This window comes from Ctenocephalides felis, unplaced genomic scaffold (genome assembly GCF_003426905.1).
Source record: "Ctenocephalides felis isolate EL2017-DRISC unplaced genomic scaffold, ASM342690v1 CF-g0.4_SCAFFOLD_01170, whole genome shotgun sequence".
Taxonomy (NCBI): Eukaryota; Metazoa; Arthropoda; class Insecta; order Siphonaptera; family Pulicidae; genus Ctenocephalides; species Ctenocephalides felis.
Genome location: NW_020537324.1, coordinates 43,572,182 through 43,584,596, shown reverse-complemented (window position 1 = coordinate 43,584,596; position 12,415 = coordinate 43,572,182).

Below are 12,415 nucleotides of genomic sequence, written 5' to 3'. Positions count from 1 at the left end.
CACACACACAAACATACACACACACACAAACTTTTTCCAAATTTGGTCTCATTCGATTCAGAATGGCTGAAACGTCGAGAAAACATAAATTAGCGAATCGGATTTTTTGATGAAAACATAAACTTCTCCTTCGGGAAGTTAATAATGAGACCTCAGATGATGTGTCGGATACTGATCCTTATTTAACAGATGCTTCAATATTATGGGATCAAATTGCAGCTAATTTACCATTATAGGTCTAATTAGGCAAAACCTACGTTATTTATTTATTTATTAATTTATTCATAAGCAACCCTTAATCAAAAATAATAAATATTATTTCAGGCTCTTGTTAAGTACTTATAATGTATTATTCTGTGAATGTTCTGTATTGAAAAAAAAATTAAATGAATTAATAAATTAAAATCAGGCATTTATATTGGATAATGATCTATTTATTATATTTAATGAAAATTTATGAATATTTTATTTTAAAGCATTCCATATTTTTGTTTTAGTATTTCTAATTTTGCTTCTTCGATTTGTATTATTCATTCTTGGAACTTCAACCTGTCTTCTCTCATTTTCTCTAAAATTGTTTGCCTTCTACGACGCTGCCTTCTTCTTGAAGTTGCAATATTTTCTCTAACTTCATATGCACTATCATCCCGTGCTTCTGCATTATTTTCTATTTCATGAACATCACTTGTTTCCAGTATGCAGATTGGATTCATATTGTGGCTATTTGAATTTTACGGTTTATTAAAATTGCATGAAAAGCTTACAAAAGTGTACAGATAATTAAATAATTGCTTACAAAAAACCATACATAATCGAGACTCTAATGTGCGTTTGTGGAATCAAAAAAATGTCTTACATTTCAATCAAGATATAGTAGCGAATATGGAATCGGACAGTAAACCATCAGAAATCCCAAAACTTCGAAAGACCGTTATTGGATCCAGCAAATACAGCAAGATACCTCGCGAAGAAGGTCGGACCAATATGTTTACATCGGAAAAGGTCTCGCTGCGTTCAACTTCATCAGTTTCTGACTCAAGACAGGAAGTAATATCATCTAGTAATAGTGCATCTACAAGCCTCACTCAACCACATTCTGATGTCAAGAAACCTCCTAATTCATGGCAAGTAGTCAATTTCAAAAAAAGAAAAACTTCATTTGAACCATTAGGAATAGATGTCAAAATTCAAAACAGATTTTCGGCCCTTTCAACAATAGAAACAGCTAATGATGACAACTCAGTTAAACCGGCTCCAGTCAGTAAGCCCCCTCCAATATTTATTTACGGAGTTGACGATATTAATGATATGTCTAATCAATTAAATGAAATAATTCCGCACGATCAATATTTCCTGAGAAGTTTAGCTAACAATACATTTAAAATTCTATGTAATTCTGTCGACCATTTTCGAACTTTATCCAGACATCTAAAAGAAACTAATGCCGTATATCATACATATCAATTAAAAGAAGAGAAGGCTTATAGGGTTGTTCTTAGAAATGTACACTTTTCAACAAGCACAGATGCAATTAAATTAGAACTATTAAAACAGGGTCATGTCGTACGTAATATCCTAAATATTAGACATAGAATAACAAAAGAACCTCTTAATATGTTTTTTGTTGATCTGGAACCAAATAGAAATAACAAAAATATTTATAACATTTATAAATTATTCAACTGCATAATACGCGTCGAACCACCGAGAAAGTCCAACAACATTATACAATGCACTCGCTGTCAACTCTTTAATCACACCAAAAAATACTGCAATAGACCATTTGCTTGCCTAAAATGCGGTGACAATCATAATACTAAAGCTTGTACCAAAGATCCGAATGCTCCGGCATGTTGTTATTTTTGCGACGGTGCTCATCCAGCTAATTATCGCGGTTGCTCATACTTCCAAAAAATTAAAGAACAAAGAAACAAAACTCCAGTAAATCAATCAGTCATAAATCCAAATCCAAATAACCAAAATTTTAAAAATTCTAATAATTCTAATTCTAATAATAAAATAAACAACATTTCTCCGGCCTTAAATCCAACAATTCAAAATTCATCCTATGCAGACATTGCAAAAAACAATTACTCTGCTTCTAATCATTCACCTTCAAATCCCGATTCTGATTCTCTAGCAACACTTATTTTAGAATTTAAAAATATCTTCAATCAGCTTTTGCAACAGAACACCATAATAATAAATATGTTATCCACGTTAGTCAACAACAAAAGCAATGGCAAAAATAATTAAAATTGCTGAATGGAATGCCAACGGTTTAATACCTCACAAAAATGAAGTAGAATGTTTTTTAAAGTTAAACTTAATAGATATCTTATTAATCTCAGAAACTCACTTCACTGAAAAAAACTACTTTAAAATTTATAACTACACTACTTATAATTCAAATCACCCAAGTGGCAGGGCTCGCGGCGGTTCGGCTATATTAATCAAAAATAATATAAAGCATTTTGTTCTACCAAATATTTCTGATGATTTTCTACAAGCAACTCAAATTTCTGTTGAAACAAATTTATATAATTTTTGTGTTTCTGCTGTTTATTGTCCACCAAGATTCAAAATTTCTTGTGCTCAGTTTTCTTCATTTTTCTCTCAATTAGGTAATAAATTTATCATTGGTGGTGACTTTAATTGTAAACATATTGCCTGGGGTTCTAGACTGACTACAGCCAAAGGAAAGATTCTTCATGCAGCCATAGGGCAAAATAACCTCTCCTTTATTTCAACTTGCAGTCCAACTTATTGGCCTTCTGACCCTACTAAAGTTCCAGACCTTTTAGATTTTTTTATTGTGAAAGGTATTGATCTTTCAAATCTCAATATTGAATCTAGTTACGATCTCTCTTCAGATCATTCTCCAATACTTGTGACGTTTAGCACATTTCCTACTCCAGTTATCAACAATCATATTCTACACAACAATCTTTCTAACTGGATTCAATTCAAATCCATACTTGATTCAAAATTATTTCCAAAATCTAGGCCTACAAGCGTTATTGATATAGAAAATAATATAGATTATTTTTCTGAGATTGTACGTGAAACAACCAAGCAGATCACCCCGAACATTATTCCAAGAAATGATAATCTAATAATTCCGCAAGAGATTAAGAAGCTAATTGCACAGAAACGAAGAGCAAGACGTACCTGGCAACATTCTCATCTACCAACGGATAAGACATCGCTTAATCATCTCAATAACACGCTGAGGAAAAAAATGAAAGAATGGAAGAATTGTACATTCAGGTCGTATATATTGCAGCTAAATAGGTACGATAATTCCATATGGAAACCAATCAGAAACAAAAGTAAACCCCTACAACAAAACCCTCCTCTGAAAATAACCAACCAAAACGGATTCATTTGGGCAAAAAGCAACGAAGAAAAAGCGGAGGCATTTGCTGATCATCTAAGTAGCATTTTTAGCGCTCGAAATATTTCCCAGAATAATTTAATTAACAATTTCGTAAATCAACCCATACATTCTACACCGTTAGGACATTTTTCACCAAATGATGTCTTATGTGAAATAAAAAGGATAAAAAATAGATCTTCGCCGGGTATGGATAAAATTACTCCAAAGATGTTAAAAGAATTGCCTACAAAAGGTATTTTATATATAACAAATATTTTCAACGCCATACTTCAATACAATTATTGGCCCACAGCGTGGAAGACTGCAGAAATTATTATGATCGCTAAACCAAACAAAAACCATCACACTGCTAGTTCATACCGTCCTATCAGTCTTTTATCGATATTATCGAAAATTTTAGAGAGACTTTTGTTGCAGAGATTGTCAGAAGATCATCCGAATGATAGTTGGATTCCTCACCATCAGTTTGGCTTCAGAAAAAATCACTCTACAATTCAACAATGCAACAGAACGGTGTCTCGTATTCTTGAAGCCATGAATAGAAAGGAACACAGCGTAGCCGTATTCTTAGATGTCAGTCAGGCTTTTGATAAGGTTTGGCACTCAGGACTCCTATATAAAATCAAAACAACTTTTCCAAACTACTTCAATATCTTAAGCTCATATTTGCTTAATAGAAAATTTAGAATCAAAATTAAAGATGTGACTTCGAGCATCAGAAATATAGAATGCGGGTACCACAGGGCAGTGTGCTAAGCCCTGTACTTTATCTTCTTTTCACAAACGATATGCCCACAGATGATCTTCTAACCATATGCACTTACGCCGATGACATAGCAATTATTTCATGCAATTCCGATATTAGAACAGCAACTTGTCAGTTACAAAATTATTTATCTAGTCTCGAAAAATGGTTTTTAGATTGGAATATCAAAATCAATATCGAAAAATCTCAGCACATAATTGTTTCTCTAAAACATCACAACAGTCCACCTATCATCATGAACAATTCAATAATTCCACTATGCAATTCTGTTAAATATTTAGGCATGCACATTGATTCGAAATTGACATGGAGAACGCACATTGAATATAAAAAGAAACAAATCCAACTGAAAATAAAAGATTTTTACTGGCTTTTTGGGAGGAAATCTGAAATCTCTCTCGATAACAAGGTACTTTTGTATAAAACTATCATAGTGCCCATTTGGACTTATGGAATCGAACTATGGGGTTGCTCATGCAAATCTAACATAAACATCATTCAAAGGTGCCAGAATAAAATTCTGCGTATCCTTACTAATGCGCCTTGGTATATTTCGAATTTTTGCCTACATAAGGATTTGAAAATCTCAACAGTCAACGAAATGATCAAGATTAGAAGTTCATCTTTCAACAACAAATTAATCCAGCATACAAATCCTACAATTCAAGCGATTCAGAGACCGATAAGAAGATTGAGCAAGAAATGGCCTTCCGATCTACCAAACACCTAGCCCAATGTCTGCACGCGTCCTGACGTAGTACGCGGCATACATCATCACGTCATCGTTCATTTATGTTATTATTTTTGTATTACTGTTTTAATTTAATTTTTATTTAACTTTTTTCATTTTATATTCAATGTATTGCATTTTTTGTTTTTTTGTATTTTTTTTTGCTCATATCAATTTTGTAAATAAGACATTAAAGTCTTGATTAACAAAAATAAATTGTAACAAAAAAAAAAAAAAAAAAAAAAATTGCTATTGCCATATATTTTATCAACTCTTCTGCATACTGGAAGTTGAAATTTCCTTGCCCTATTAGACATAATTGTTAATATGTATAAAATTATTTTATATATTTACATCATTACTCGTACCAGTAGCTTGTCTGTCAACATATTTTTTATAATTTCGTTGAAGAACTCTCCAACGATCACCAATATTGCCTTCCGTAAAGGTAGTGCCAAATTTAATATTTATGTCATCTTTTATCACAATCCACACAGCCTTCACTGTTCTTATTTCTATTGAACCAACATTTGGCTTATATTTTCTAAAACATGTATTAAAAATGCTGTTCGCTCAACAGTCCAAACAGCATCTTGAACTCCTACGGCTCCATTAGGTAATATCAAAATTCTTCTAGTTCTATAAAATAATATAAATTAGTAATATGAGAAATTAATAAGCACTAACATTTATTATTATAATAATTATATATATATATATATATATATATACATATATTGAAGATTTTTTTTTAACTTCCCGTAGGGTAAGTTATTGTAATGGGCCGAAAATCGGAATTGAAAATTTTTACATTTCTCGACGTTTTGGAAGGTTTCTGAACGTTTTGGCAAATCTCAGAAAAAATGGATGTATGTGTGTGTGTGTGTGTGTGTGTATGTATGTGTGGATACAAATTTCCAGTCACGTTTTAGGGCGCACGGATCAACCGATTTGAATGGTTCAAAAAACATTCGATTTCTATATGATAGGGAAAAGAGCTGATTAGTTTTTGGCAAAGGCAGGTCCAGCCGTTTCGGAGATACAGAGCCAAGAGTGCAGAAAAATAGAAATCGTATTTTTGAGAGAACGGAGTATCCGATTTGAATGATCTAAAAACATTCAATTAGTAATGATTGGGAGAAGTGTTTATTAGTTTTTGGCAAAGGCAGGCCCAGCCATTTTGAAGATACGGAGCTAAATATGTAAAAAATGGCAGTTTTTGAGAGAACTAAGCGTCCGATTTAAATGATTCAAAGAACTTTCTGCTTGTCTTAACAAAATAATCGATTTTGGAAAAAAAAAATTCCATTTTTTTTTTATTTATTTTTTTTTTTTTTTAGTTTTTGTATATCGAAAATATTTATTTTTAATTCTGACTATAGTTCTAATATACTTTACATAATTTCATTTGCACTCTGCAATTCATTTATATAATATTTATAAATATTAGACAATGTTACAATATTTATAATAATCTATTTGAAAACATTCAGTAATCCTCGAACATTTCGTTACGGTACGGGAAGTTCCAGCAATTTGCCTTAAGACACGATGCCACCCACCCCACTAGTTTTTTTTTTGTTTGATAGGTATATATATATATATATATATATATATATATATAACATGACTTTGAAATATGTTTATGAAGAAAAAAGTAAATAAAAAAATATTTAAAAAAAGTAAATTAAAGAAGATTTTGCATTTACTTTCTTTCTTTTTTCGACCTGTGGATGAAAAACTTTAATATATATATTTATTTAATATATATATATATATATATATATTTATTTATTTATATTTATATATATACATATATATATTTATATATTTATATTTATATAAGAATATTTTTATTATTATTATTATTATAATTACCTTGATTCATAATTTAAAATACGTACAAACTCTATAACTTGGAATATCCTTTCGCACAAAACACTAACGATAAGAAAAAAATCTTTGATATTCGTTTTTTTTCTCGTTTTGAACGAATAATTTGATTGTATATGCATGTTGATCGCGCAGAAGATAACAATAATAATCACAATAGTCAAAAATAGGCAAAGCTACAAAGAAAGTCTATAACGCTCAGATTAAAATTTGAAACCGTCAGACAATACAAATGCAATTGTATAAGGTCTCATAGGCCTAAAATACAAATGAAATTGTATAAGGTCTATGGTTTGGACACATCGAACCATATACTCTTCTTTTATCTATGTATCGAACCCTCATCGAACGGTCAAACGATCTGCGCATGCGTCCCACAGTTGCGGACTGTCGGTGACTGCACTCCGAACATACCGTTGTTGGCGCGATGGCACGACTCACGACTGTTACTTGTCTATTTGACAAGCGTGACCTTCTGACCTGTCATAATAGCTGGCGCTTAGTTTATCTATTATAGTACTATACCTTCCCTAGCAATACAATAATAGAGCTAATAATAATAGATTTAATGACACTGGTGCACGTCATCTGATTTCTTACAATAAATATTATATATAAATATGTTTGGTCGAAATTGTTATGAGTGAAATAAATTTAATTAAATTGTCGATTATATTACGTATTTGATGGATACAACTTTTTTTTACTGGGTAATTTACGGAACCACAGTTCGAACTACAAGTTTAGGTTTTATTCCAAATAACTCAACATCATATGTGGTCGAGTTGTTTGATATATCATATTTTATGCATTAAATGCGAAATATGGCTCAGTTATTACATTATTTACCTGTTTTTGACATTTGTATTTTTCCAACAACACTTTTCTTGGAACTTACATAATGGCAGTGCTTTTGGAACACTGGAACCAGCATTCCCTATATTAGTGATGTAGCAACATACTCACCTGAAAGTTGTATATTTGGTCAGTTTATAAATTAGGTGTGTCCTATTGATGTTAATAGTGTATGTTAGATATCGCCTGTTTCAACTAATAGCCTTCATCAGGAATTAATAATTATTCGTAATATTAACAAAAATGCACTTTGGACTGGATATGCTGCTTCTTAGGATTAAGTCTTGTTGCAAACTTCCAAGAGACTAATGTAAAAATTGCACATTTTACCGGAGCATGCTTTTGTTTTGGATTGGGAACAGTTTATTTTTGATGCAAGCATTAGTTGTTCTTATCATCTACATCCATATACTGGCAGTATGATCCTAGCACATTTTAGAATTGTTTTATCTGTGATATGTACAATATTTTTTCATTATTGCTTTTATATGTGGATTTTTGCCAGACTTCATATGAAGGGCATAATCCTAGAAAGTGGTACCCTAGTGATGGAGGTTGGATATATCATGTCTGTAGTACGATTTCAGAATGGGTGGTGGCTGTATCATTTTGTTTTACATACTATCTTTCACAAGAGAGTTTAGAAACCTTAGCATAAATCAGCCCCAACTTGAATTATTAGAAAACCAATTAATACTTAATATTAGCTAATTATTAATTATAACTTCTAAAATCTGTGATTCTATATTGTATTATGACATGTAATAAGAAATATGTAAATATGCTCATACTTTGGAATTTGTTTTTTTTTGGAATACATGTATATTTTATTCAAATTTGTATATAAACTTTGTTCAACGTTTATTACCTACATTCTATTTCAGTATAAAAACTGTTGAAAAATGATATACAATAAATAATAGTTGGAATTAAACTCCAACTCAATCAGAGAAGAATAGCGTGAGAGATTTCCCATTGTCATGTGACGCTGCAATGCGAGAAAAGAGATATTTACAAATGGAAATATATTTGAGATCTACATTTTCAAGTAAAAATTGATATCAATACTGCATGTTATCAGGTTGTCGACAGAGAAGGCTTGGACACACACACAACCTTTTCAAAAGAAGACACTGCGATTGTCTTTATTGTTTCCATATGTTTTGACATATTATCTTACATCATCTTCAGTGAACTACAAATTGAAAAAAAAAAAACAGAATATAAAATAACTAAACTATGTGACATACAGTGAAAAGAATAAAAATAAAGACAGGTCCAGCGGCTTTGGGAGTATGAAACAAAAAGTACAAAAAATTCCAGTTTCTAAGAAAATGAGTTAAACATTTTGAATGATTAAAAAACATATTACTTGTAATGACGAAATTAAATTAATCAAACTTATTAAATTAATGAGACTAGTGGTGCATGGCATCATGCCTTAAGGCAAATTGCTAGAACTCCCAACAAAAATTAAATTTTTTAAAATAACTTTAACTTTAAAAATTTGTGAAACTGAAATTAAATAGATTTTTGAGAAAAATGTGACTGAAAAATTTGATTTTTTTTTTATATTTCGAAAATTTTGTTGTTCTTTGAATTTTCTGAAAATTCTGAAAAAATTTTTCAGAGCAATTGCGCACGTGGATTTGGATGTTTTACAGAAGAAATATCGAAGCGCATCGCAGTATAACGGAAAAACATTCGTACGGAGCTCATATAAATTAAAACAAAAAAATCATAATAAGTATTGAAATCTCTATAAAATATTTGATAATTTGATATGTACAATGTACAATGTCTAATGATTATTTCTGATCGCCATTTTTTTTATTTTATTTTCATTCGGCAATCTATAAAAATAATTACATTTAGCAGAGAATGCTGACAAGTTGTTTACAATTGTCTACAAATTAGTGGATACGCCCAGTGGCGTACATACTAGAGCTAATATAACAAAAAACAAACTAAAGAAAAATATGGAGAAAAAAAATATAAATAAACTATGGGGCAATTCTGCCATAACATAGCTCATAAAATAGCGTTGTCCTGGCAACGCTATCTTATGCTTGTTCTTGGTGTTGAACATTATGAACATTATGAACATTATGAAAATGTCTAAATATTTGCCATGCGATCAGGCGTATTTTACATATAACAAAAAAGGAATAATGTTATCATAACAGAATTCTAGATGATGCAGTTATCATATTATAGAAAAATGCGGTTCTATAGTAGATGTACTTTATAATGAAATAGTAACAACACTATGTGTGATTATATTTATTATTTATAGAATGTACGTAATATTTGAGTATTGAAAATGAAAAGGAAAAGTATTGTAATTTATGATGTTGACTGTTCGGTAGCAGACAGAAGAGAGAGTTCCGAATCCTGAAGCTTGCACTTTCCATAGATAAATAAGAATAAATAGATCGCTATCTCGGGCGATTTGACGTTACACCCATTTTAATTTTCCAATTGATCACAACATGGCAGCACATGTACATATAGTATGTAAATTAACCCCTGGTATTATTTCTACATTTGTACATATAATCAATACAGCCAAAAAATCTGAAAAAAAATATTTGAAATAAGAACAAAACATACGAAATACAAAATATATTTTCAAATATATCACAGACATATTTTTGAAGAATTATAAACTAAACAGAAGCAACTGACTACTATTAATTAAAGTATATTACAGACATATTTTTAAAGTGCTACAAATTAAAGAGAAATAACTTATTAATATTAATTACTTAATAATAATATTAAAAACTTAAATCTAAGAAGTAAAAAGCGCAGGAGTATTGACGATGGAATGACAAATTTAGAAAGAATGACAAGTAATGCAAAAATTTAAAAGGATAAAAAGAACAGCAAATTTTTAAAAAGAACGAATACTTCCCAGACAAAATAATCCTCAAAATTAAAAATATATATATTGATATCCAAATTGAGATAAAACTAAATTCCTAGGATTAAAATTCATTTACGAGACATTCTTCTTTATTATCTCTCCATTTAATAGTAATTTTGCTATCTAATCAATCATTAATAAAGTTACATTTGACGAAATCTTTGAATAGTGTCTGTATAAGTGTTTTTTTAAACCTAACTAACCAAAATCCTGAACTACTTTTAATTTATGCCAATTGTATCGTTTCAATCCAATTTTTATTGCAAGGACGTTTAGTTAAAACTATAACTAAAACTTGCTTTTTATAAAATGCCTGGTCTTTGAGTATGCTCTCTTAATTGAGACAATATCAAAATTTTTGCCCTTACATTTTACGTTTCCGGAATATTTGAAAACTTCTCAGAACATTGTATACTCTGTTGGAATTTATCCTTTAAATTATTGCATTGTTTGTTAATCTTTTTTAATCTTGAAACAAAATTTGATGTATCATACATCTTCTGGATGTTAAGGCACTCCTACGCCTTATCACTGCATTCTGCGGCAATTTGCAGCTACCACCAAGGACTTCTATTGAATATATTGTTATATCATATTAATTGAAGATATTGTTATTATCATATTAATTATTTTTGCTGCAATTATTATGAAAAAATACCTTTGCGGAAAACTGGTGTCAGAATAGGTGACTTTTAACATGCACTTGACAATCTTAGGGGTGCTGCAAAAATCTTTTTCAAGGTTTTTAGGTTTTCATCACCTATCTAAGAACATAAGATTTATTTATTAATATTTTATTGCAAATGGTATTGAAGTATTTAGAGTTATAATTACTTGGCCCTGTCCTTGGAGTTGTATATTGTTCTTCTGGTTCTGTATCAGAGCATTCTCCAGTGACTTGAAAACTATTCTATTATTGCCGTGAAGGAGACACTTCTAATTGCTTTCGATTTCAAATTATCTGCGATTTGTGCCACAAACCGAAGAGTTAGGTCATCCATTAAAAGATTATTCGCCCTCTGCATCCAAATTGAAAGCATCTTTTTACACACAAAATATATATATATATATATATATATATATATATCTATATATATAAAATCTCGTGTCACGATGTTGGTTCGCGATGGACGCCCAAACTACTGGACCGATTTTAAATTTTAATGGCTCATCGTGTGCATATGCATCCAACTTAGGTTATAGGAAATTTTGAAAAGTAAATTTGAAATATAATATATAATTTTTATAAATTTCTAAAAATTTTGACAGAAAATGACCAAAAAAAAAACAAAACACTAAAATGACAAATGTCAAAATTAAAGGAAATTTGGATATATAATTTTTGAAAAAAATTTGACATTTCAAAAAATAAAATTCAAAAACATGTACATTTATAGAAATATCCAACATTTATATCCAAATTTGATGAAATGCTACATACAAAATCACTGATTATAGTTTTAAATCTAATTAAAAATCAATGCTTAAAAATTTAAATAAATGTTGATGAAAAAAAAATAAATGTCATCTGTCAATATTTATGAAAATTATTATATAAATAGATTTATGATTTAGATTTAATTGATTAGCTTACCAAATTATTTCGGAAACCAAAACTTCATTAAAACCTTATAGATTAGAGATCACAATAAAAAAGCGGCACTTGAATTTAAAATAATCATAACCAAAATTTTGACATGTCACAAAAAAAGAATGTTTAACGAGTTACTTCAATAAGACGCAAATAAATTAATTGACATATTGAATTTAAAATTAATCATAAACAAAAATTTGACATTTCACAAAAAAAATGTTTAACGACTTCAATAAGAAACAAATAAA